Source organism: Vipera ursinii, assembly GCF_947247035.1.
Source record: "Vipera ursinii genome assembly, chromosome: 1".
NCBI lineage: Eukaryota > Metazoa > Chordata > Lepidosauria > Squamata > Viperidae > Vipera > Vipera ursinii.
In genome coordinates, this window is record NC_139512.1 from 315884502 (window position 1) to 315907314 (window position 22813).

Below are 22813 nucleotides of genomic sequence, written 5' to 3' on the forward strand. Positions count from 1 at the left end.
TACCTCTGTTGTCTGAAGGCCATAGTAAAATTAAAACTGAACTGAATTCCTGCTCAAGAGGTGTTTGGAACAGAGGTGTGTCTGTGTGTCTGCGTATGAAAGACACCCATATATGGATTTGGGCCTTGCCTCAGAGTTGAAGCAAACTATAGATTATCATGATCTGGCATTTAAAGAAGTAGTTTGGTAGTAAATTTTGGGACCTGTTGCTCCAGTTCACATTCAGGGCACCAGCTTAAGGAAAACTGATGTAAAATTTGTGGATTAAAATTCCTTTCATCATACAAACAGTTCTATGTGGCAATGGAGGGGTAAAATGTACCCAACTTGACCCCATTTTCTTTTAATTTTCATTTGTGGAATTAAGTTGGTTAAAACAATGGTTAAATGACCATATATTCAAAATGAGAACTGAACTAACTTTGATGTCCACCTGAGAAAAAAGGAAACAGAAACACTCTATCATTTTCTCATCACCAAATATAAATCCTGCCTTTCATAAGCAGAAGGCTGAATAAAGTTAGCTTTGTGTAAGAATTTTCCTTTTTGCCAGAAGGTATTGTTATCAAATTATAAAATATGCTGAAGTTAAAATGAGAGGTGATTATTCTCTGTATTGGAAATAACTGTTTATTTTTCCTGAACAGCTGTCTGGAAAACTGACACTGCTTCTTTTTTCTCTGTGTAGCTGTCTATATATGTTAGTCCCCTCTGTTAAATTGCTATAATATCAAATAAATGTGTTGATAAAGGACAACTTTTTGCAGTAATGAATAGAGTTATTCACAATATAATTGACAAATGAATCCTTTTTCTACTTCTTTCCTAGAATATGCACCTTGGATTAGACAAATGTTCTAAACTAGGTAGTAAATTGTTATTCTCTCCAAGGAGTTCCCCGATCAGTCTTGGTAATTTGCTAGTTATAGTGTATGAAATGTGATATTATTACTCATGTTACACTAGAGGATTACAAGCCCTGCTAAATAAAGTGATGGTCTTTTCTTGGGGTGGGGCACCATTTCCTTTCAGACTTAAGTGTAGACAAGTGAAATAAAATTGTTGACCTCAGTCTTAGTATTAGTTTGGGTGAAATATTGCTTTAATACAGCCCTGAGCCCTATCCAGGAAAGAAGAGTTACTAAATGAGAACATTGTCCTGATTCCTTCTTTTCATACTACTTTATGAAGCAGAGATAAGAAATCTGCACTCTTCCAAATATTTATTTATTAATTGCAGCAGTTTATATACTACACAATCAGCTTGACTCAAGGTGACATGTGGGCATCAAATGTTGCCCAGGTAATACAGACCTCTCAATAGCTCCAACCAATGTGTCCAGCAAGGAGATAGATGATCTCCCTAAGATTGTACGAAATCATCAACAATGCCTTCTTGGAAATCATTCTAGAAGCTGGGGGCCCAGGGTAGAAAAAAGACAGTTAATATCCAAAAGAATTACCTTTGATTTATGGATGCAAAGACAACTAGTTGTTTTTAAAGACAGAGAAGGCTGTTGAAAGGAAAGAATTTCTGCTTCATTGAAAGTGAGGATTTAAGAAAAAAATAGTCCACATGTGTAGATCACCTTTATACCTGGAATTGGCACCAACTGTTCACTTTCTATATAGTAAAGGTGAAGATGGCTGCCACTCTCTTACCTCACTGCAAGCTCTCAGCCTCTACACTGTGGCTGTCCAACCTTGAGAACTTTAAGATTTGTGGACTTCAACTCCCAGAATTCTTCAGCCAGCATGGAGTTGAAGTCCATAGGTCTTAAAGTTACAAGGTTGGACACCCCTGCTCTACTCCATTGATGTACAGCTTCTGTTGCCTTAAGGGTCCCACCAGGCTTCACAGGGCAAAAGCGACATAATATGGTCAAAGTTCAAATCTTTTTAACTCCATTTATATGAGTGGAATGATTAAATACACACTCCAATCTGGCACAGAAAAACTGGGACTTTGAAAAATGTTTAATTTTGATTAAAATATCTCTAAGTTAAGTTAACCATTGGAATAAAAGAAAAAAGTTGATTTCTATAATGTTTGCCTGTGAGCTTGAATACTGGATGCATGTGCTGTATAGTATAGACTTTTATTTATAACATGGTGCTCTGTGTTAGCAATCAGCCTTCAGAAGGCTGAAAACTCTGGGAAAGTGTAACCCTACTTTTAGCCCTGGCCACAATCTGAGTGCATTTTACACTCTCTCTGACCATTCTTTGAATAGTAAAGGAGGTGGTTGTGTAAACAAGCACTCAGAATGTCTCTGTGACAAAGATGCATGAAAGAAATGGAAGTGAGACAGAGGGGAAGTGATTTTCATAAGCAGCAGAGGAGTTCAAAATCCTAAGCAAGAAGCCAATGAAACAGCAACATCCTGAATAACTTTGGATTTGAGTAATGATGGCAGTTGGTGACATCCATTCACTGACCAAATCAACTAATCTCATTTTCAAAGAAAGCAAAGTGCCTCGACTAATTATTCTAAGGCATGCACCAGCACAAGATGATAAATATATGCTTTGATTTGAAAATCTGATTCTAAATGGGAGTCCCAGACTGATCATTAAATGTCAAAACTAACATATCTTTCCTCAGGTTTGTAGGTTGAGAATAATAACAGAAGCCATCTGTAACAATGTCAGAAATTTTGGGGTTTTTTGCATACTAGTCCTGTCTGGTGGCTTGCTGAAAAACTCCCTTTGTGCTCTGAGTCACCAACCAGCCACTTGGCTGAGATGTGCTCTGATATTTAGCTGTTCCAAAATTACTCTGTCTGAGGGGTAGGCTTTTTGTGGTTTTAGACAGTTTGTTTACTCTAGTAAATTATGAGAACCCAAGCAGAAATTTCTGACTATGCCTTTCTTATGTAGAACTGTTTCAGCAACAAATTTAAGTGCCGCTGAAAATAAAAGTATGGTATGTCACTACTCATTACAATGATTCCTGTAAGTTTAGAGGCAGCAAGAAAAACAAATAGCCCAAGAATAAACTTCCCAAACCATGTACATGGTCTTCTTTGAAAGTCTTGCAGGTTTCTTCTCATTTCTCCTAGAATCGCCAGTTTGCCTTCAATGCTGTCTAAAAAAGAAGCTGGCAACATCTTGAGTTATGGTCTTCATCAAGTCAGAGGTTCTGTGAGCAACAGATGCCCACAAACTAGCTTGCTTGAAATGTTTGGGTTAAGCTTTCACTGGTTCTCATCTCTGTTGGTTTTTCCCCCAGGTTGTTATATGTGATTTTTACAACAATGCTGTGAAGTACTTAGGTAATGGTTGTTATTACATAACATGTTAAGTGTGACTTAATGAGGGCAAGGCAGTCACCCAGAAAACACATCTTTGATAACACAGGAAACTACTATTGGCTGCAGTTAATGTAAGTGAAGATGACAGAATATACTATAGAAATGTATAGCTATATTCCATAGCTTTGCTTTAGAGATAGTAACCCATGTTGTTTGGAGGAAGATTAGTAGTTGCTTAGCCATAACCTAACCATTAGTTAAGTTTTCAATTATATGAAAAGTTATATCTAATCAAGAAATAACCATGGTAACCAGCTTCTCATCTAACCACAACATGTCGTGAAGAGGATGTGTAGTGTCTCAGATAATCTTATCGACCCTGCTCAAGCAACAGTTCTGTGCTGTGCCCTGGATGGGAGGGAGAGAACTGCCAATAATCTTTTCGGCCATCCTCACCACTCTCTGCACATCCTTCTTGTCTGGACTGATGGATGGATACAAATTGTTCAAAAGAAACATGTCTACAAAAAGAGGAGAGGGAGTTGCACTATATGAATACCACTGAAAAAGGAAAAAACAAGAAATTCAAGAAGAAACCAGCATGGCTGCATAAAGATTTCCCTGAAAAACTGAAAGACAAAAAGGAAAATACAAAAAATTGAAAGAGGGACACATAACAAATTCCAATTATCAGCAGACAGCCAGAACATGCAAAAATGAAGTCAGGAAACAAAGGCTCAGAATGAACAAAGACCTGCAACAGAAATCAAGGATAATAAAAAAAAAGTTTCTTCCAACATATTAACAACAAGAAAAAAGTCAAGGAAACTGTAGTGCTTAACTCATTCTTTACATTAGTCTTCACACCAAAGGAAACTACAACCCAACATACCAAAAAACCCACTGCAAAAGACAAAGTAGAAACAAAAATTAAAATAAGCAGGAAAATGGTAAGAGAACATCTATCCAACCTGGATGAATATAAATCACTGGGACCTGACAGACTGCATCCCAGAGTTCTGAAGGAGCTGTCAGATGTTATCTCAGAACCACTGCACCACATATTTCAAAAATCCTGGAACACCGGGGAAATACCTGAGGATGTGAAAACGACTGATGTGGTGCCCATCTTTAAGAAAGGGAAAAACACAGACCCAGGAAACTATAGACCAATCAGTTTAACATCAATACCTGGGAAGATCCTAGAAAAGATAATAAAAAAAAACAGATCTGCAAACAACTAGAAGCAAACAAAGTTATAACTAGTAGCCAGCACGGGTTTGTTAAAAATAGATCATGCCAAACCGATCTTATTTCATTCTTTGATAAAGTGACTAAACTAGTAGACCAGTGAAATACTGTGGACATAGTATACTTAGATTTTAGTAAGGCATTTGATAAAGTAGACCACAAACCTACTCCTTGGTAAGCTAGAAAAAGGTGGAATAGACAACATTACCAGCAGACGGATCTATAGCTGGCTGGCAAATCGTACTCAATGAGTAGTCCACAGTGGCACCACATCCACATGGAGAGAAGAAAGCAGTGAGTTACCACAAGGTTCAGTCTTAGGCTCAGTACTCTTCAATATCTTCATCAATGACTTAGATGAGGGAACTGAAGGGGAGGAACTCATCAAATTGGCAGATGACACTAAATTGGTAGGCGTATCCAACACCCCAGGAGACAAACTCAGGATCAAAAAAGATCTTGACAAACTTGAACAATGGGCCCTATCCAACAAAATGAATTTCAGTGTGGAGAAGAGCAAAGTTTTACATTTAGGCAAGACAAATCAAAGGTACAAGTACAGAATTGGTGATACCTAGCTTAAAAACAGCAACCGTGAGAGGGACCTTAGAGTTTTAGTGGACGGTCACTTGACTATGAACCAGAAGTATGCAGCAGCAGCCAAAAAAGCTAATACAATCCTGGGTTGGCATAGAATCAAGATCATGTGAGGTATTAGTACCGCTTTATAAAACCCTTGTAAGACCACACCTGGAACACTGCAGCCAATTTTGGTTACCATATCACAAAAAAGATGTTCAGAGTTTGGGAAAAAAATTCAGCGAAGAGCAACTAAGATGATCAAAGGCCTGGAGCCTAAAACATATGAAGAACAGCTGTAGGACTTGGGTTTGGCTAGTCTAAAGAAAAGAAGAAATAGGGGAGACATGATAGCAGTGTTCCAGTATTTGAGGGGCTGCCACAAAGAAGAGGGAGGTCACATTATTCTCCAAAGCACCAGAGCCAGGACAAGAAACAAAGGATGGAAACTGATCAAGGAGAGAAGCAACCTGGAATTAAGGAGAAACTTCCTGACAGTGAGGACAATTAACCAGTGGAACAGCTTGCCTCCAGAAATCATGGGTGCTCCATCACTGGAGACTTTTAAGAAGAGACTAGACAGTCACTTGTTGGAGATGGTATAGGTTCTCCTGCTTGAGCAGGGGGCTGGACTAGAAGACCTCCAAGATCCCTTCCAGTTCTATTCTATTCTATTCTATTCTATTCTATTCTATTCTATTCTATTCTATTCTATTCTATTCTATTCTATTCTATTCTATTCTATTCTATTCTATTCTATTCTATTCTATTCTAAAAAAGGAAATCAATATTGCTGAGGTGGACAGAACTAGAGAAAATAGTTTGAAAAAAAATAAGTTTTATATATATATATGCGGTGGCTCAGTGGGTTAGGACGCTGAGCTTGTCGATCAGAAGGTTGGCAGTTTGGTGGGTCGAATCCTGAGTGCCGCATAACAGAAGTGAGTGCCTGTTACTCGTCCCAGCTTCTGCCAACCTAGCAGTTCAAAAGCACGTAAAAATGCAAGTAGAAAAATAGGGACCACTACAGTGGGAAGGTAACAGCGTTCCGTGTGCCTTTGGCGTCTAGTCATGCCGGCCACATGACCATGGAGACGTCCTCAGACAAGTGCTGGCTCTTCGGCTTTGAAATGGAGATGAGCACCAGCCCCTAGAGTTGGAAATCACTAGCACGCATGTGTGGGGGAACACACACACATTTCTACAAACATGCACATCTATCAAGATGAAGGTCTAGCAGGCCAGGGTACTGTTACATTCAGGAGAAATGAGATAGAACATTTATCTAACATTTAATCTCATTCTTAGTTTCAAAGGACTATAGTTTCCATACAATTTTATAATTACCTACAAGGCTTCCACAGTAGCACTTTTCTCATGCTTCCTTTTATTTTTTCCCCCACCTTTTCCAATTCACCCGGAAAATGTGTTATTTTTGTAAACCATCTTCTGTTGTGAGAACCACTATCTACCAGAAAGAACCCAAATCGGGATTTGGTTCCTCCACTCCAATTGAATTGCCAACAGGCATGCCCCTGCTTTTCAAGAGCTCTCTTGATCCTTGTCTCCCACTAAAAGGAACAATTATACATATTCTGCTAAATCTTCCCTGAATAACAAGGCAAAAAGATGATCTTTTATCACTGCAAACTCTCTGTTCTTTTTTCAACTGAAAAGGAAGTTTAACTAGGATGGTTTCTCCTTGGCCTTTGGCAAACACTTTTCACTAGCATAGGTCCCTTACAAGTGAGGTATGCACTGTTGAGATCATAGTTCAAGTACTTGTTCATTACTGGATGTTCATCCACTACCATATTCACTTGTTTTATGGAGTAGCATCCATGCTGTATTGAGAAAAGGCTTTACTGGAAGGTTTCTTTGGCTTGTGCTTTTAGACTCATCCTGGCTTACTACTTGGGCTTTTACTTCAGAACAATTCCTCTTAAAATGTTCCTCTTCTCCACACTGAAAACATAGGCTTGTCTGTTAATAAGCTTGTCCTTGTGGGGTGGATCATATTGACATGATCTAGCTGATGTATGAAATATCGCAGTTGGACACCTGGGATGAACCTGATTGGTTGGATTTTTCCTTGCTTTTGGTAATTAGGAGATGTGGAATATGCTAGCATCTAGAATTTGTTTCACTGCCTCTATTGTCTCAGGGCCCATTAAATAGACTTGATCATTGGTCTGATAATTGGGTCATAGACTATTCAAGTCATACCAGCTATCTGATTCTCTCAGTTGTTTTGGTGAGCACAGATTTGCACATAGTCTTTTCAGTTTATGATGAAGGTGTCATGGCCCCATTGGAGCCTGGTTCGAAGAAGAAGGAGTACTTGGAACTGGGACTGTGCAACAGGGATGGCAGTCTTGGTAGTTCTTATTGTCATCACCCATTTTCTAGGGAGAAACTCACTTCATGTTAATAAACTAGTTAAGGAAACAAACACAGAAAAATATATTGGATTTCAACACACAGTGACAAAATAAAAATTAACCGTAGGACAATAGTCCTAGTTAAAGATTCTAAGCTATCGTTTTAGAGATGGTCATTTTCCTGAAACAGGTTTTTCTTTGCCTCTAGTCTTCTTTTCCAAATCTCTGAATTCTTATCCACTGCAATCTTTGGAAATGCCTTTGTCAACAAAATTTCCCATTGAGAAAGGCTGAGTTAGGTTTAAAAAAACTTAGCTTGGTGACCTGAAATGAGAACAGTCACCAGCAACACAATCTGTCATTATCCCTACAATGGGATTTGCTCTCTGATTATGCAACTAATCCTTCTTCACTTTTCCTAAACAGAAAAGTGAGCAAAGTTGGCAAACAAGTTCACATACTCCTGTTGGCACAATTACAAGTATCCCTCTTTGAAAGATAGGTCAGAATAAAATATGACCAAAAAACTCCAATGACAACAATAGTGGGACTGAGACATAATTCATCATTACATAATTTGAATTATTTGCTAGAGTCCAAGCAGTTCTGTTACCTTTGTATTTTTTGAGTGGGGGAATGGTAGCTTCGAGTCAGTGTTGACTCTTGGCAACTGCCTGGACTAGTCCCTGTGGTTTTGTTGGCAAGTTTTTGGAGAAGTGGTTTACCATTGCCTGCTTCCTAGGGCTGAGAGATTTTGACTGGCCTAAGGTCAGCCAGTTGGCTTCATTCCTAAGTACTCAGTCTCAGATTTTTTAGCCTGGTGTCTTAACCATGACATCAAACACCTCAACACTATCCACACAGTTAATCTCTACAATTTGAAGGTTACCACCATCATAAATAGGTAGCTTGTCAAGCATTTGATCAGCCTTCTTTCTTCTATCTGCTTAGAATTTTTAAAAAAATAATGGAAGGCAAATAATATTCATACTTCATGAGTTGCACATAAGGATGGCCTGCTGCCATCTAAATGTTCTGATATAGCATAAACTATTTCTAAGACTCATCTCAAAAACAGCTTGATTCTTCTAGAGTGGCCTGCCAGAATGCTAGTAAGGGCATGACTCCTATTGTTATAAGAACTGCTACTCAGATGATAGTGTCTTGCTCAGGACAAGAGGGTGACATCCCTGCAGGAAAGAAGCATTACATAAGCAATTATTTCACATGGAAAGAATAGACACTAATTCCTTTTGCTTAAATTATCCTGAAGATCACATTTGTTTCACTCTCTACTAACTGGAGAGCTGTTAATTCTCGGTCATGGCTCCCGGCACTTGTCATTTATGTCTCATCATGCTTTGCTTATCTAATATGATATCAAAGACTAAAGCATTGCCTTTCCCACTAAAGAGTATTTAGAGTTCTTGGAAATAGAATCACCCAAATACTATGTGAAAAATGTGAATTGTTAGTTATTTTTTCCTTGACCCTGAATACTGAAAGCCTGCTTCAAAATATCCCCTAGTTATTTTCTGGAGTCAGTCATCCACTTCTCAACTAAGGAGCCTTACTGAACTATCACAGGCACCATTTTCTAGAACAAACATAAGAAATCTGTGGCCCACCAAATACAGTTCCTAAGAATTCTTGATTATATGGGGAGGAATGCTTGGAGTTACGATGCAGCAACTTCTGGAGGAGGGCCAGAGATTCCTCATCCTTATTCTGATTGACGAGACGAGGCAAGTGAGTTCAGCAAAGATCATTGTTTATTTGGTTGCAGGAACTGAACTGAGATACAGGGCTGCGAATGCAGCAATTTATACCCTGGCCTCTAGGTGGCGGCCAATAGGTTTGAAGTAACCTATTGCCGCCCTAGAGGCAGGCAATGGTGGTGCTGGAGATGGGTTGTCTGAGGAGCTGGGAGCCATTAGCCAGCTTCCCTGCTTAAGCAACCTTCCAGCAATTAACCCCACGTGATATTCCAAGCAAGACAAAGCCCAATACATTACACAATCCATTCTTTTTTTTAAAAGTGTTCCACTAAAAAGATAACCATTTAAAATCAAAATTCAGTAAAAGCAAAAAATATGAGTGATATTTAAAAATATTACTACCAAACTGTATTACCAGTTGCATTAACTGATGATTAATAAGATGAGTTAAATATTACTCTCTTATTTATATTAACTTTATGTGATTACACACAACAAACAAAGGATCACAGAATCATAGAACCATAAAGATCAGAAGGACCTTTTAGCCCTTAATTCAGTGCCCTGCTCCATACAGGAACTCCACTTAAGGCATACCTAACAGATTAGTGTCCAGTTTCTGCTTTAACACAACCGGTGAATAAAGCATATTACAACATTTCTGAGTAGTAAGTTTCACTATCCAGTGGATATTACTATTAGATTTTTTTCTCCTAACAATCAACCAAAAGTTTTCTGCCTGTAACTTAGGGCTATTTGATTTATTTTAATGTTTTTCTTAAAATAAATTTAACATAATTTAAAATATAAAAGAATGTCAACCCACTATTTTAAAAAGTCAGGGGAAAAAAGCAAGCAAAAAAATTGCATGACAGTCCCGCTCATTTTTCATTATTTTCTGCCTCTGCAACCTTCATCTCTGCAAAAAGAAAACTTAAAACTAAAAATACTGTGCTTCCAAGACTCAAACGTTTGCATATTCCATTTTATACATATAAAACAGCATAAATGGTACAAAAATATTGTGAAGAATAATTGATATAGCAAAAAAAGGTTATTTGCTCCATTGGGAAATTCAGCTCTTTATTTTTAAAACACTTATGGTTTCTTTAAAAAGGAAATTATGCTACAGTTAAAATACAGTTACCATTTCAGTATGAAAACTTTTCAAATTTCAAGGAAAGGTCGAGATTGATTATCTGAATGTGAAAGCTACTAATTCATATACCTGACAACAGGTCATAATTTTACCAAAGCAACATTTTCCCATTTTTCTTGAATGTCATAAAGTTGAAGTTCCTGCAATGTGTTTTAGCATTTCACCCAAAATAACCATCACAGATGTCTTTAACTTTTTTGACCCTATTGTGTCAAAAGCATTTCTCATATACCCGATACAAGGCCTTTTAGACTTACTAGCTATTCATATCTGAGGTTTAAGAAATATTCTACAGAGAAACCTCACAACATACTAATTTTTTTAACACTCACTTTTGGAGTTATATATCAAAAAATTCTGCCCAGATTCAAATTAAATCTATAAGCATACACACAGTTAAAAAGAATGTTAGTGGGACCATGAGAAATTGACAAGGTAAAAAACAAGCATAAATCTGGAATTATTTTATTATCTAACATATTTAGAATTTTTAAATTTTCAGCATTAATGAGAAAATATCAAGTTTAAGATTGCCAATTCACACAGGAATGAACCTACTTCTATAACTGTCAAGAATTTTAGATGCTTATATGTTTTAACTTTGTAACTTGATTTCCAAACCAGTTCTCTGATTTTAAAACTTTGGATCTACAGACTAGAATCCTGAAACAGAAGTAAATTACAGATTACAGGAAGTTTAAAATCTGTTTATTGCTCAATTTATAAAATCTTTCTTTTTCTTCTGCTCAAGATTTCTGAGTCTCACTGATTTGGTAAGAGAGTTATTTTCCCAGGCTAGTTAAATATCTATTTTACTATGAGACTATTGGATTTTTGTTTGATTCTTACAATCGTATTTGTAGAAACTCAAGATAAATAAGATCTATCTCTAATATAGGTATAGTTTTATTCTGTATCTTACAGTATTATAAATTACATGTCAGTATACTGGAATGTGAAATTATTCACCCACACAATGCTACATTTTCTTACAAAAGTGAACTCTACCATGTAAGATAATTAAGAAGAAATTCTGCACTTGATGTTCTGCATTTTTTTATGGTATTACTTAGAAATGCATGGAACTGATCATATCTCATTTATGCAAAACAGTGTATAATATTTAAGTCCATTATTTTCACTAAAAGAATGTTTAAAGGAAGTCAGTTTTAAGGTCTAAATCATACTCTCTCTGGGGAAATTTAATTAAAGCTGTAGTCCTAAATACAGTTATTTAGAAGGAAATCTTATTAAACTGAATTGGGCTTGCTTCTGAACAAATATCCATAATGATTCAGAGTGGTGGGTTTCTAGATAAACTGGTACGGTACTAGAATGCAAATTTACATTATTAATTTGATTATAAAAATGAGGGCCCTTGCTTTTCTTTATTTTTTAATCTTAAAAATTAAAAAACTCTAGACAAAAACTGTTGAGATTTAATTAGCACAGTTTAAAAAAGTTCCTCCCAATTTCAAACATCAATATTCATAACCCCAATCAGTTCTATAAAATATAATAAATGTCCTCTGTAGTTTACCAAGGTTTCTGGAGGCTCACTAGTTGCAGCAATAAATACATTTTCTAAAACTTGTTTGACATATTATTTATCCCTCTGAAAAAATTGCTCAAAAAAACTCCCCTGTACGTATGAACTTTTTCATTTTTAAAAATTATTTTAAAAATTCAGTCCACAATAAGAACAATATTTCATGAGTTGAGAGTAATTGTATTGTCTTAAATTGAAGAGAAAAAGCAGAAAAAGAAATTCAATAACAGAAAAATGCCTTTAACATATTTAAAATAAAGATTAAATTCACGATTGTTATCCAGTTCTAGGCATCTGAGTTGAGGAATGTGTTTTATTGAATAATCACATAGTTATTTACTTAAAACCTGTAATTAAAATACCTCTAAAGGAAGAAATATTTCCTTTGATTTCCAGTGTGGCTCTTCACACTACAAGTATTTATAAATATTTGTTTTTTAAATAATGTTACAAATAAAAAAAACTGTTCTTAGATTTTAAATCTAAATGTTTAAATTGATTAATGTACAATGACAGTGGCAATGATTACTTTGAATAATTTTATGAGTATCCCTAAAGACCTACTGGAGCAAGGTTTTGACATATTTCAGACTGGAACTTTCAAATATATTCCGAATGTCTAAAGAAAGTTCCTATCCTGAACAGTTATTTTAATTTATTTTGACATACTTCTATGAAACATGACCATTGCTAAGTGTTTCTTTTTCTCTATAACATTTGTTTCCACTGGATGTCATCTTTATGTTCTGCAGCTATTAAAAAAGACATGCTTTTTATTTAAAAATATTAGGACACTGCTGAATTCTATTCAGTGTAAACTTCTGGATTTGACTGCTTCTTCCCATTGGTCATTTATTAGCACAATTGCATGTTACACAAAAACCATTATTCACAATTTATTATAATATTATTCAAACTGTTAAGACATATGTCTTTCATACATGCATAAGCACACCACGGAGAGGCCTTGGAGGTTTGCACCAATTACTGATCCAAAGCAAGTGGTGCACAAATTATCAATGTTTGCTCAGTGTTCTAAGAAACAGAGCTGGAAATAAAATTCCTTATATTTTAATTAAAACCTGATTCAAGCACATTTCTTGAATGAAGACAAGGACTTGAAACACAGTTTTTACATGCATGCTGCAATGCAGTTTTCTGGTTTTTAAAAATCTGTAAAACACATTCTATTGAGAAAACAATGCTTGCAAAACTATGCATATTACTTAAGATCATGAACGAATACTCAGAAGGAAAATTGTTTTCAGAAATGTGTAGTTCAAGTAAAAGTGTGTTGAAATGGCATATTGCCACCACACAAGTAAATATCAAGATGGCAGAATGATGATAGTGGTTAAGAAAGAGGTTTTGCAAGGCTTGGGACATAATCCAGACATTCAAGCCAAGAAATAAATAATTGGAAACTGTCCAAGGGTAGCTAAAACCAAAGGTAGATGAACGGGCTGGCCAAATTTCATTCTTTTCCCAGGCACAAGGCCCAGCAGTTTAATGGAAAAGGAATCATGATAGAATGCCAATATAAAACAAGCCTTTCTTTTCTTGGTTACAGAGTTCAACTCTGCCTTGTTCATGGTAAATGTCCAAAGTTATGAAGGAAGATTAATGTATGTCTGTGGAGAGATGAATACCTATTAATCAAATAGATTATTTCATTGATTAACCCAAGGGTGCACAACTTTTTTTTTAATTGAAAAGTTTTAAAATACATTTTATCCTTAACAATCCCCCCTCCCCCCACCCCTACCTATCCCTCCCTACCCCTCCCCCCCTTTCCCCCTCCCCCCCGACTTCCCAGAGCTAAGTACAAGGTATAAAAACAAAGAACAATCATAAACATCCATATGCTACCAACAATAAATTCTTAAAACTATCATTCTCTAGCTCATATAAGATAACTACAAGCAATACTAATATTACATATAAAAAGAAAAAAAAGAAAAAAATAGAAAGGAAGACTTATTCAAATGCTAAATGAAACTTTTTAGTCCCATATTTGTTCTGGATATATTCAATCCATTTTTTCCACTCCATAATATAACATTCTTGCGAATGATCTTTCAAATAAGCCGAGATCTTTGCCATTTCCGCCAGGTCAGAAACCTTTAAAGTCCATTCTTCTATAGTCGGCAGTTCCTCCTTCTTCCAATATTGACCTATTAAAAGTCTTGCTGCTGTAATTAAATTCAACATCAACTTAGTGTCCACAACAGTAGCATCTGTAATTATACCCAACAAGAACAATTGCGGACAAAACTTTATCCTTTGCTTGAAGATCTTCTGCATATTCCACCAAATTTTTATCCAAAAAGCCTTAACCTTTTTACAGGTCCACCATATGTGAAAATATGTTGCATCTTCACCACCACACCTCCAGCATTTTGGCTGATAATTCGGATACATACTTGCAAGCTTTTTAGGATCTAAATGCCATCTATAAAACATTTTATAAAAGTTCTCTCTTAAGTTTTGAGCTTGTGTAAATTTTACGTTCCTCACCCAGATCTTTTCCCACGTGTCCATTGTAATAACTTCTTGGATATTCTGGGCCCATTTTATCATACAATCTTTAACAAGTTCTGTTTCAGAGTCAATTTCTATCAATGCAAGATATATTCATTTGATATGTGCTGGACCCTGATTTCTAATTTGCTTTATCAAATTTTTGTCAGTCATTGCAAAACCAGTTTTCTGATCTTCTTTCCACCTGGCCCGTAACTGAGTATATTGAAACCAAGTTTGAACAATCTTCTCATCTCGCAAGTGGTTATATGATTTTGAACACCAAACACTTCTTTCCAAGCTTAAAATCTCCTTATACATAGTCACATCATGTTTGAACCCAACATTTATGTTTTCTATTGCGTGTTTTAGAATTGCCCACAGTGGCATCTTGTAACCTAGCTTATGTCTATACTTCTTCCAAACTCTCAACAATGCCTGTCTTAGAATATGCAGTTTAAATACATTATCTACCTTCTTATCATACAACAAATATGCATGCCAGCCAAATAACAAGTCATGGCCCTCAAGATTTAATAATCTCTCTTGTGTCAAATTAATCCAGTCACTTATTCCTGATAACGCAGCAGCTTCATAATATAATTTAAGATTAGGCATTTTGAGACCACCTCTTTCACGAGTATCCTGCATAATCTTAAGTTTAACTCGTGGCCTTTTCCCTGCCCAAACAAATTTATTGATACCCCGTTGCCATTCTTCCAAATTAGAATCTTTTTTAAGAACCGGTATCATTTGAAATAAGAATAGAAATTTAGGCAGGACATTCATTTTCACTGCTGCGATTCTTCCCAGCAAAGACAATTGCAATTTTTCCCAACTCTCCATTTCTTTTTTAATTTTTCCCCATAATTTTTCATAGTTATTTTTATATAACTTTGTATTAGAGGGTGACAAAAACACCCCCAAATATTTGACCCTTTTAGCAATCTCAAATCCAGTTAATCCTTCTAAAAGTGCCTTTTGCGATACTGTCATATTTTTGGCCAGAATTTTAGTTTTTTGTGCATTAACTTTAAATCCAGAAACCTTCCCATATTGCATTATTATCTCCATCAGATCCACAACAGAGTTCTCCGGCTGGGTCACCGTAACAACCAGATCATCTGCGAACGCTCTCAATCTATAATCCTGATCTCTAATTTGTATACCCTTAATTCTTTCCGAATTCCGTATTTTTACCAGTAATATCTCCAATGTTAACACAAATAATAAAGGCGATAACGGACACCCTTGCCTTGTGCCCTTCTCAATATTACATACTTCAGTCAAACTATTGTTAACTATTATTCAGGCAGTTTGTTTTTGATATAATGCCCTAATTGGTTGCAAAAATTTATCCCCAAAATTCATTTTATCTAAAACTTTCATCAAAAATTGCCAATTCAATTGATCAAAAGCTTTTTCAGCATCTAGAAAAATTAGCGCCGCAGGGATCTGGTTGTTCCTTTCCAAAAACCCTATCACATCCACTATATGCCTCACATTATTTTTCATTTGCCTACCACTAATAAACCCAGTTTGATCCCCATGAATCACCTGTTGCAGAACCCTCATCAATCTGTTAGCCAACACCTTAGCAAATATCTTGTAATCTGTATTTAAAAGTGATATCGGTCTATAGTTTTTTACTTGAGTAGCATCTTGATCTTCCTTCGGAATCAAAGAGATAAAAGCAGTTCTCCAAGACGGAGGCACCTTTCCCCCTCTCTGAATTGTCTGGAACAGTTCCTTTAACGGCTTTATCAACTCCAATTGTAAATTTTTGTAATAAGCCGCAGTCAGACCATCCGTACCTGGCGCTTTATCCACCTTCAATTCCTTAATTGCTATAAGAATTTCTTCTTCTGTTATCAATTGACTAATCTCCTCCTTTTGTGCTTGCGTAAGAACCGGGATGCTAGCATTCTCCAAATATACATCAATATCTTTTTCATTAATCTTCTCCTTAGCATATAATTTAGAATAAAAATCCACAAAAGCTTCCTTAATAAGGTCCTGTTGAAACACAACCTTTCCCTTATATTCAATTTTATCTATATTAGAAGCCCTTTGCTTTTTCCTTAGTCTGTAAGCTAGCCATCTACCTGGCTTATTAGCATTGCAAAAAGTATTATGCCTAGCAAACTGTAAATTGGTTACCACTTGATCAGCCATCAACTTATCAAATTGTCCTCTTAGTAGGTTAATAACCTCCTTAGTCTTCACATCCAATGGGTTCATGATTAGGGCCTTTTCTTTTTCCCTAATTTCATTCTCCAGTTCTTTCCTTCTAGCTTCCAAAGTACGTCTACGTTTATTATTCATATATATCAACACCCCTCTCATGTAGGCCTTGCTAGCATCCCAAACCATGTCCATAGAGGTATCCTTATTCATATTAATTGCAAAGAAATCCTTCATCTGCTGTTTGCATTCTTCCACATTTCTCTGATTTCTAAACAAATTCTCATTTACGCGCCACGAGCGCCTATCCCTATTGTCCTTATTGATCTCTAACCAAACTGGACTATGGTCAGAAATAGTTCTTGCGCAGATCTTTACCTTCTTAATCCTAGAAAAAAAATCATTAGTCAGCAAAATAAAATCAATCCTGGAAAAAGATTAATGTCTATCAGAAAAAAAAGTATAATCCTTTTCATGTGGATGTGTGTCACGCCAAATATCTCGCAGTTCCAAATCGTCCTTCATTTCGAAAAAAGATTTAGGCAATCTGGCATGACTCGGAACACGCTTAAAAGAACCAGCCTTATCCATCTGTACGTCCAAAACACCATTCCAGTCCCCCATAAAAATAAACTATTTATAATCCAATTGGGTAACCCTTTGTGTGAAGTAAACTAAAAAAATCAGTTTGTTGTTGATTAGGAGCATACAGTCCAACTAGAAGCGTTTTTTTTACCTTCTAACAGCAAATCTATCATAACATATCTTCCTTGCTTATCTACTTCAATTAGTTCCGCTGTTAGAGTACTTTTAACGTAGACAACCACTCCATTTTTCTTATTCATCGCGGAGGCAACAAATTGCGTGCCCAACCTTGAGTTCGATAAATACTTTTGGTCCATAACCCTAATATGTGTTTCTTGCAAACATATAACATCAATCATAAAAAGCACAACTTTTTATGCTGAGAAATGTACTTGGGCTGGTTTTCTGAAAGGCCACAATCTATCAAAAAGTAATGGTCAGAAATTAACACATGCATAGAGCAGGGCAAACGGAGATTGAATTAACAGCATCATTTCATTTAATGCATGGAATCAAAATGTTATAAGGTTGGAAGGTACCTTGGGATCTTCTAGTCCAATCCCCTGCCTAGTGCAGGAATCTTCAGACAACTGCAGAGAAATGGCTGTCTCAACTTTTTTTAAAACGTCCAATGATAGACACCTATTACTTCAGAGGAGGCATTGGTGTTCCATTGCTTAATAGTTCTCACAATCAGGAAATTCTTCCTTATTTCAGATTTGGATCTCTCACTGCAAAATTTTCACCCATGGGTCCTTGTCTTACCTTCAGATGATCTGGAGAATAAATTCACACCTTCTTCCTTGTGGCAGCCCTTCAAGTAATGGACAACTGCTATCACATCTCCCCTGGTTACTCTTTTAGACATTTAGTAGTTTATAATTTCTCAACTCCACTGGCAGAAATCTTGAAACAATGTTCAAGGCTCTGGGTAGAAGTTTTCTATGGCACAGAAGAACCACTTTGGCTTCGCACGGGAAGAGAGGATTGCAACACTAAAACACAAAAATATAGTGAAACAACAACAAATATTAAAATATTTGAAAATCACACACACACACACACACACACACACACACTACAAATATTTAACTAACTGAAAGCAAAACCCTAAACCTAACTTTATCTAAGAGACTTTCTGAGTAAGAATGTCACACTTAGCACTTAATATAGAATAGAATAAAGCTGAGAGGGACCTTGGAGGTCTTCTAGTCCAGCCCCCTGCTCAAGCAGGAGAACCTATATCATCTCAAACAAGTGACTGTCAAGTCTCTTAAAAATCTCCAGTGATGGAGCACCCACAATTATTGGAGGTAAACTGTTCCACTGGTTAATTGTCCTCACTGTCAGGAAGTTTCTCCTTAATTCCAAGTTGCTTCTCTCTCTGATCAGTTTCCAATCATTGTTTCTTGTTCTGCCCTCTGGTGCCCTCTTCTTTTCTTTAGAGTAGCCAAACCCAAGTCCTGCAGCCATTCTTCATATGTTTTAGTCTCCAGGCCTTTGATCATCTTGCTCTTCTCTGAATTTTCCCCAAACTCTTAACATCTTTTTTGTGATATGGTGACCAGAATTGGCTGCAGTGTTCCAGGTGTGGTCTTACAAGGGTTTTTATAAAGCGGTACTAATACCTCACATGAACTTGATTCTATGCCTCTGCTTATACAACCCAGGATTGTATTACCTTTTTTGGCCACTGCTGCACACTGCTAGCTCATGGTTAATTGATCATCCACTAGGTCTCCAATGTCCCCCTGTTTTTAAGCCAGGTCTCGCCCAATCTGTACTTGTACCTTTGATTTTTCCTGCCTAAATGTAAAACTTTGCTTTTCTCCACATTAAAACTCATTTTGTTGGATAGGGCGCATTGTTCAAGTTTGTCAAGATCTTTTTTGATCCTGAGTTTGTCTTCTGGGGTGTTGGATACTCCTGCCAGTTTGGTGTCATCTGCAAATTTGATGAGTTCCCCTTCAATCCCCTCATCTAAGTCATTGATGAAGATATTGAAGAGTACTGGGCCTAAGACGGAACCTTGTGGTACACCACTGCTTACTTCTCTCCATGTGGATGTGGTGCCATTGAGGACTACTCATTAAGTACAGTTTGCCAGCCAGCTACAGATCCTTCTGGCGGTGATGTTGTCTATTCCACCTTTTTCTAGCTTACCAAGGAGCAGGTTGTGGTCTACTTTATCAAATGCCTTACTAAAATCTAAGTATACTATGTCCACAGCATTTCGCTGATCTACCAGTTTAATCACTTTATCAAAGAATGAAATAAGATTGGTTTGGCATGATCTGTTTTTAAAAAAACCCATGCTGGCTACTAATTTGTTTGCTTCTAATTGTTCACAGATCTGTTTGTTTTTTTATCTTAACCTGTATTTTTCCAGGTTAAACTGATTGGTCTGTAGTTTCTTTCTTGAAGATGGGAACCATATCAGCTCTGTTTGTTAACTTTTTTCTTGTTGTTAATATGTTGGAAGAAACTTTTTTTTTATTATCCTTGATTTCTGTTGCAAGTCTTTGTTTGTTCTGATCCTTTGTTTCCCTGACTTCACCTTTGCATGTTCTGACTGTCTGCTGATAATTGGAATTTGTTATGTGCCCCTCTTTCCATTTTTTGGTATTTGTCCTTTTTGTCTTTCAGTTTGTCAGAGAGATCTTTGTGCAGCCATGCTGGTTTCTTCTTGAATTTCTTATTTTTCTTTTTCAGTGATATTGTGCTGTTATGGGCTATGATCACATATTTCAGAGTTTCCCATGCTTCTTGGGTTGTTTTCCCCTTTATGATTTTCATTCATAGGATATTTCCTAGGTTATCTCTCAGTTTGTTAAAATCAGCTCTTTTGAAGTTCGAGACACTGGTTGGATTGTTTTCTGTTGCTAGTGTTTGCATTATATTAAATTTCAGTATGACATGGTCACTTTCACCCAAGGTTCTGGCAACTTCAAATCCCTCTATCACTTCTTCTCTATTAGTTAGAATAGTATGGCTTTACGTCTAATTCTCTACTCCACCTTTTGGATGATAAAGTTGTCGGCTAGGTTGGTTAGGAATCTGTTTGATCTCCCGCTTGCTGCAGAGTTTGTCTAAACTAACCCCAGAAATTTGAAGATATGTGTGCATTAACTTCCAGAATTCCCCAGGTATCAAGGGAAAAAAAATTGCTGAGCCTGAGAAACACTGATCTACCCAAATGCAAGTACTCAGAGAAAGACAGAGAAAGACGCAGACTGAAACGTATAAGAAGAAATATTCTTTCAGGTACTGTGATCCTATTGTGTTTACTCTTTTATACTTTCCCTTTGGTATTTTGGTTCATGATGAGAGCTTCCAGTGTATTTGATGCACTGATGATTGTCAAGTCTATCAATTTTTTTTTCTGGCCCTTCAAGAACAAGGCCTGGTCAGTTGACTGAATAGCTAACTAAAATTTCCCCTTGAACATCTTCCCATTTCCCTAAGACAAATTTGGCCTCATTGTCCTTCCTACCCTCTGAGTTATTCCACTATTTTTAGGGTTCCCAGATTGCTGCAGTTTCCTTGACCCACAGTTTTGGCTTCTTTTATTGATGGTTATTGATTCTACAGATAGCATTGCTAATATTTAGGGATCTTGTTCCACAACTTTGGAATCAGCTCCCTTCCTCTGTTTGTCTCTGGGAATGTCTGATGGTCTTTAAAAGGGATTCCAAGATACTTACTTGATTAATAAAGGGTAATATAGAGTTTAGAAGTTTCATCTTACCCTTATTTAGCTAAAGGTTGTAGAATACTATTTGTTTTAAATTATTGTGGATGAACATGGACTCTATTATCTCAGGCTATTGTGTTAAATGTATTGTTGTGTTTGTTATATTAAAAGGTAATGTTGATTTATTGAATTCTAAGCTAATTTTATTGAGTTGGATTTTTAATTGTACGAGCTTTTTGTTTGGTTTGTTTGGCAATAAGAAAATACAGGAATAAAAAATTACAGAAATAAGCACTTAATACTTAAATTGGGCAGTCTGCCTTCATCTATCTAACAGCATATATATAAGCAAGAAGAATTCTACATCTAAACTGCAAAAAATCCAGACTGTAATTTGATGGCAGCAACATGATATAGTCTCTCTCTCTCTCCCTCCCTCTCTCTCTCTCTCCCTCCCTCCCTCCCTCCCTCTCTCTCTCTCTCTCTCTCACACACACACACACACACATCTCCCATTTGAAATCAGTGCTGAGAAGCTGGCATTTTTTTCATCAGGCTAATAGTGTCTACAATTGCCCCACTATACTCTCTACCAATGCAGACTCTGCTTCTGATTCAAGCAAAGAACACCACTATTTATGTAAACAAAATAAACAGCAATCTTAGACAGTAATAGTAGATCATTTGGATAAATTCTAAAGTTTGTATAAGTATAAAGAAAGCTGAGGCTTCAAAAGCATTCAAGTTGATGCTGAGAACACTCATAGCTATCGCATACTGACTGACCAATGCCAAAGGGATGTAGAATAAAACTGGGGAGGAATTGAGGAAATGGAATGGACTTACTGGAATAGTACCACAATTGGTTGCAGTTGTATAACATCTTGTAAAGAAAAACAAGGGAGCTGGCAATCAGTGGGTATGCTTTCTGTTTTTCAGTGCTTTCAATTGGACTAATACATGAGCATTGTTTAGTAGTTAAAAACTCCAGGTAAAGACTAAAGTACTTTGCTCAAAGCACAATACATTAATCCAGGTAGTATTTAACTTACTTGTATAAACAAGTGCTGCTTGTCTTACAATTATTCAGAGTTTAGCACTTCTGTTCTTCTGCTTCATGATTTGCTTTGTAGGTTGAAACTAGATACCTACATCCATATTAATATCACCATGTCACATTAATATGTTTTAAAACCTTGGATACTTGGCAATCCATAGCTTGGATTATGTTTTTGTTGGGTGGGAGACTAGCCTATTTAACTTAAAGCCTAACACAAAATGGGCCTTATCTGATTACGGAGCCATGAAATATTTACGAATAAGAACGTCTCATTGAAGGAAGTGGTAAAAACTCAGGCAGGATTGATTTTCATTGTTTTGAATAATAGGAATGGTATACAAATTATAAAACCAAGCTAAGGAAAAAGCACAATCATATAAATGAAGAGCTGACAGCAATCTAAAAATATTTAATCAGATATTTAAATTGTGGTGACAACCAACCCATTCACTCCCACCACTGATTTGTCCATGGAAATCTCACATAACACTGTCCAAAGGAATATATGACCTTAAAAAATTCATAAAGACAATCTTAAGTTGAGCTTGGTTTCTGGTGGACCACATGAATATGGACATGGCATTTTCTTGATAACATTATAGAACTTTGTCTCGGCCTTTTACTAGGATTGTTTTAAACTTCCCAATTTAGACTTTATCCATAGTATTTTTCCATCAAAGACTATCCAGATATTGCTTAGTTGTTTGGAGATCAGCCTAGGTCAACTAGGATCTATCACTTGTTATGGCTGTAGTCCTGTATGCATTATCCAAATCAGCAAGTGAATACCGTATATAAAAAGAAAGGTATTTTGTCAAAGACTCTTTAAGTTCTGATTGCTGTACTAGAGCAGGCCTTTTCAACCTTTTCACCCATTGT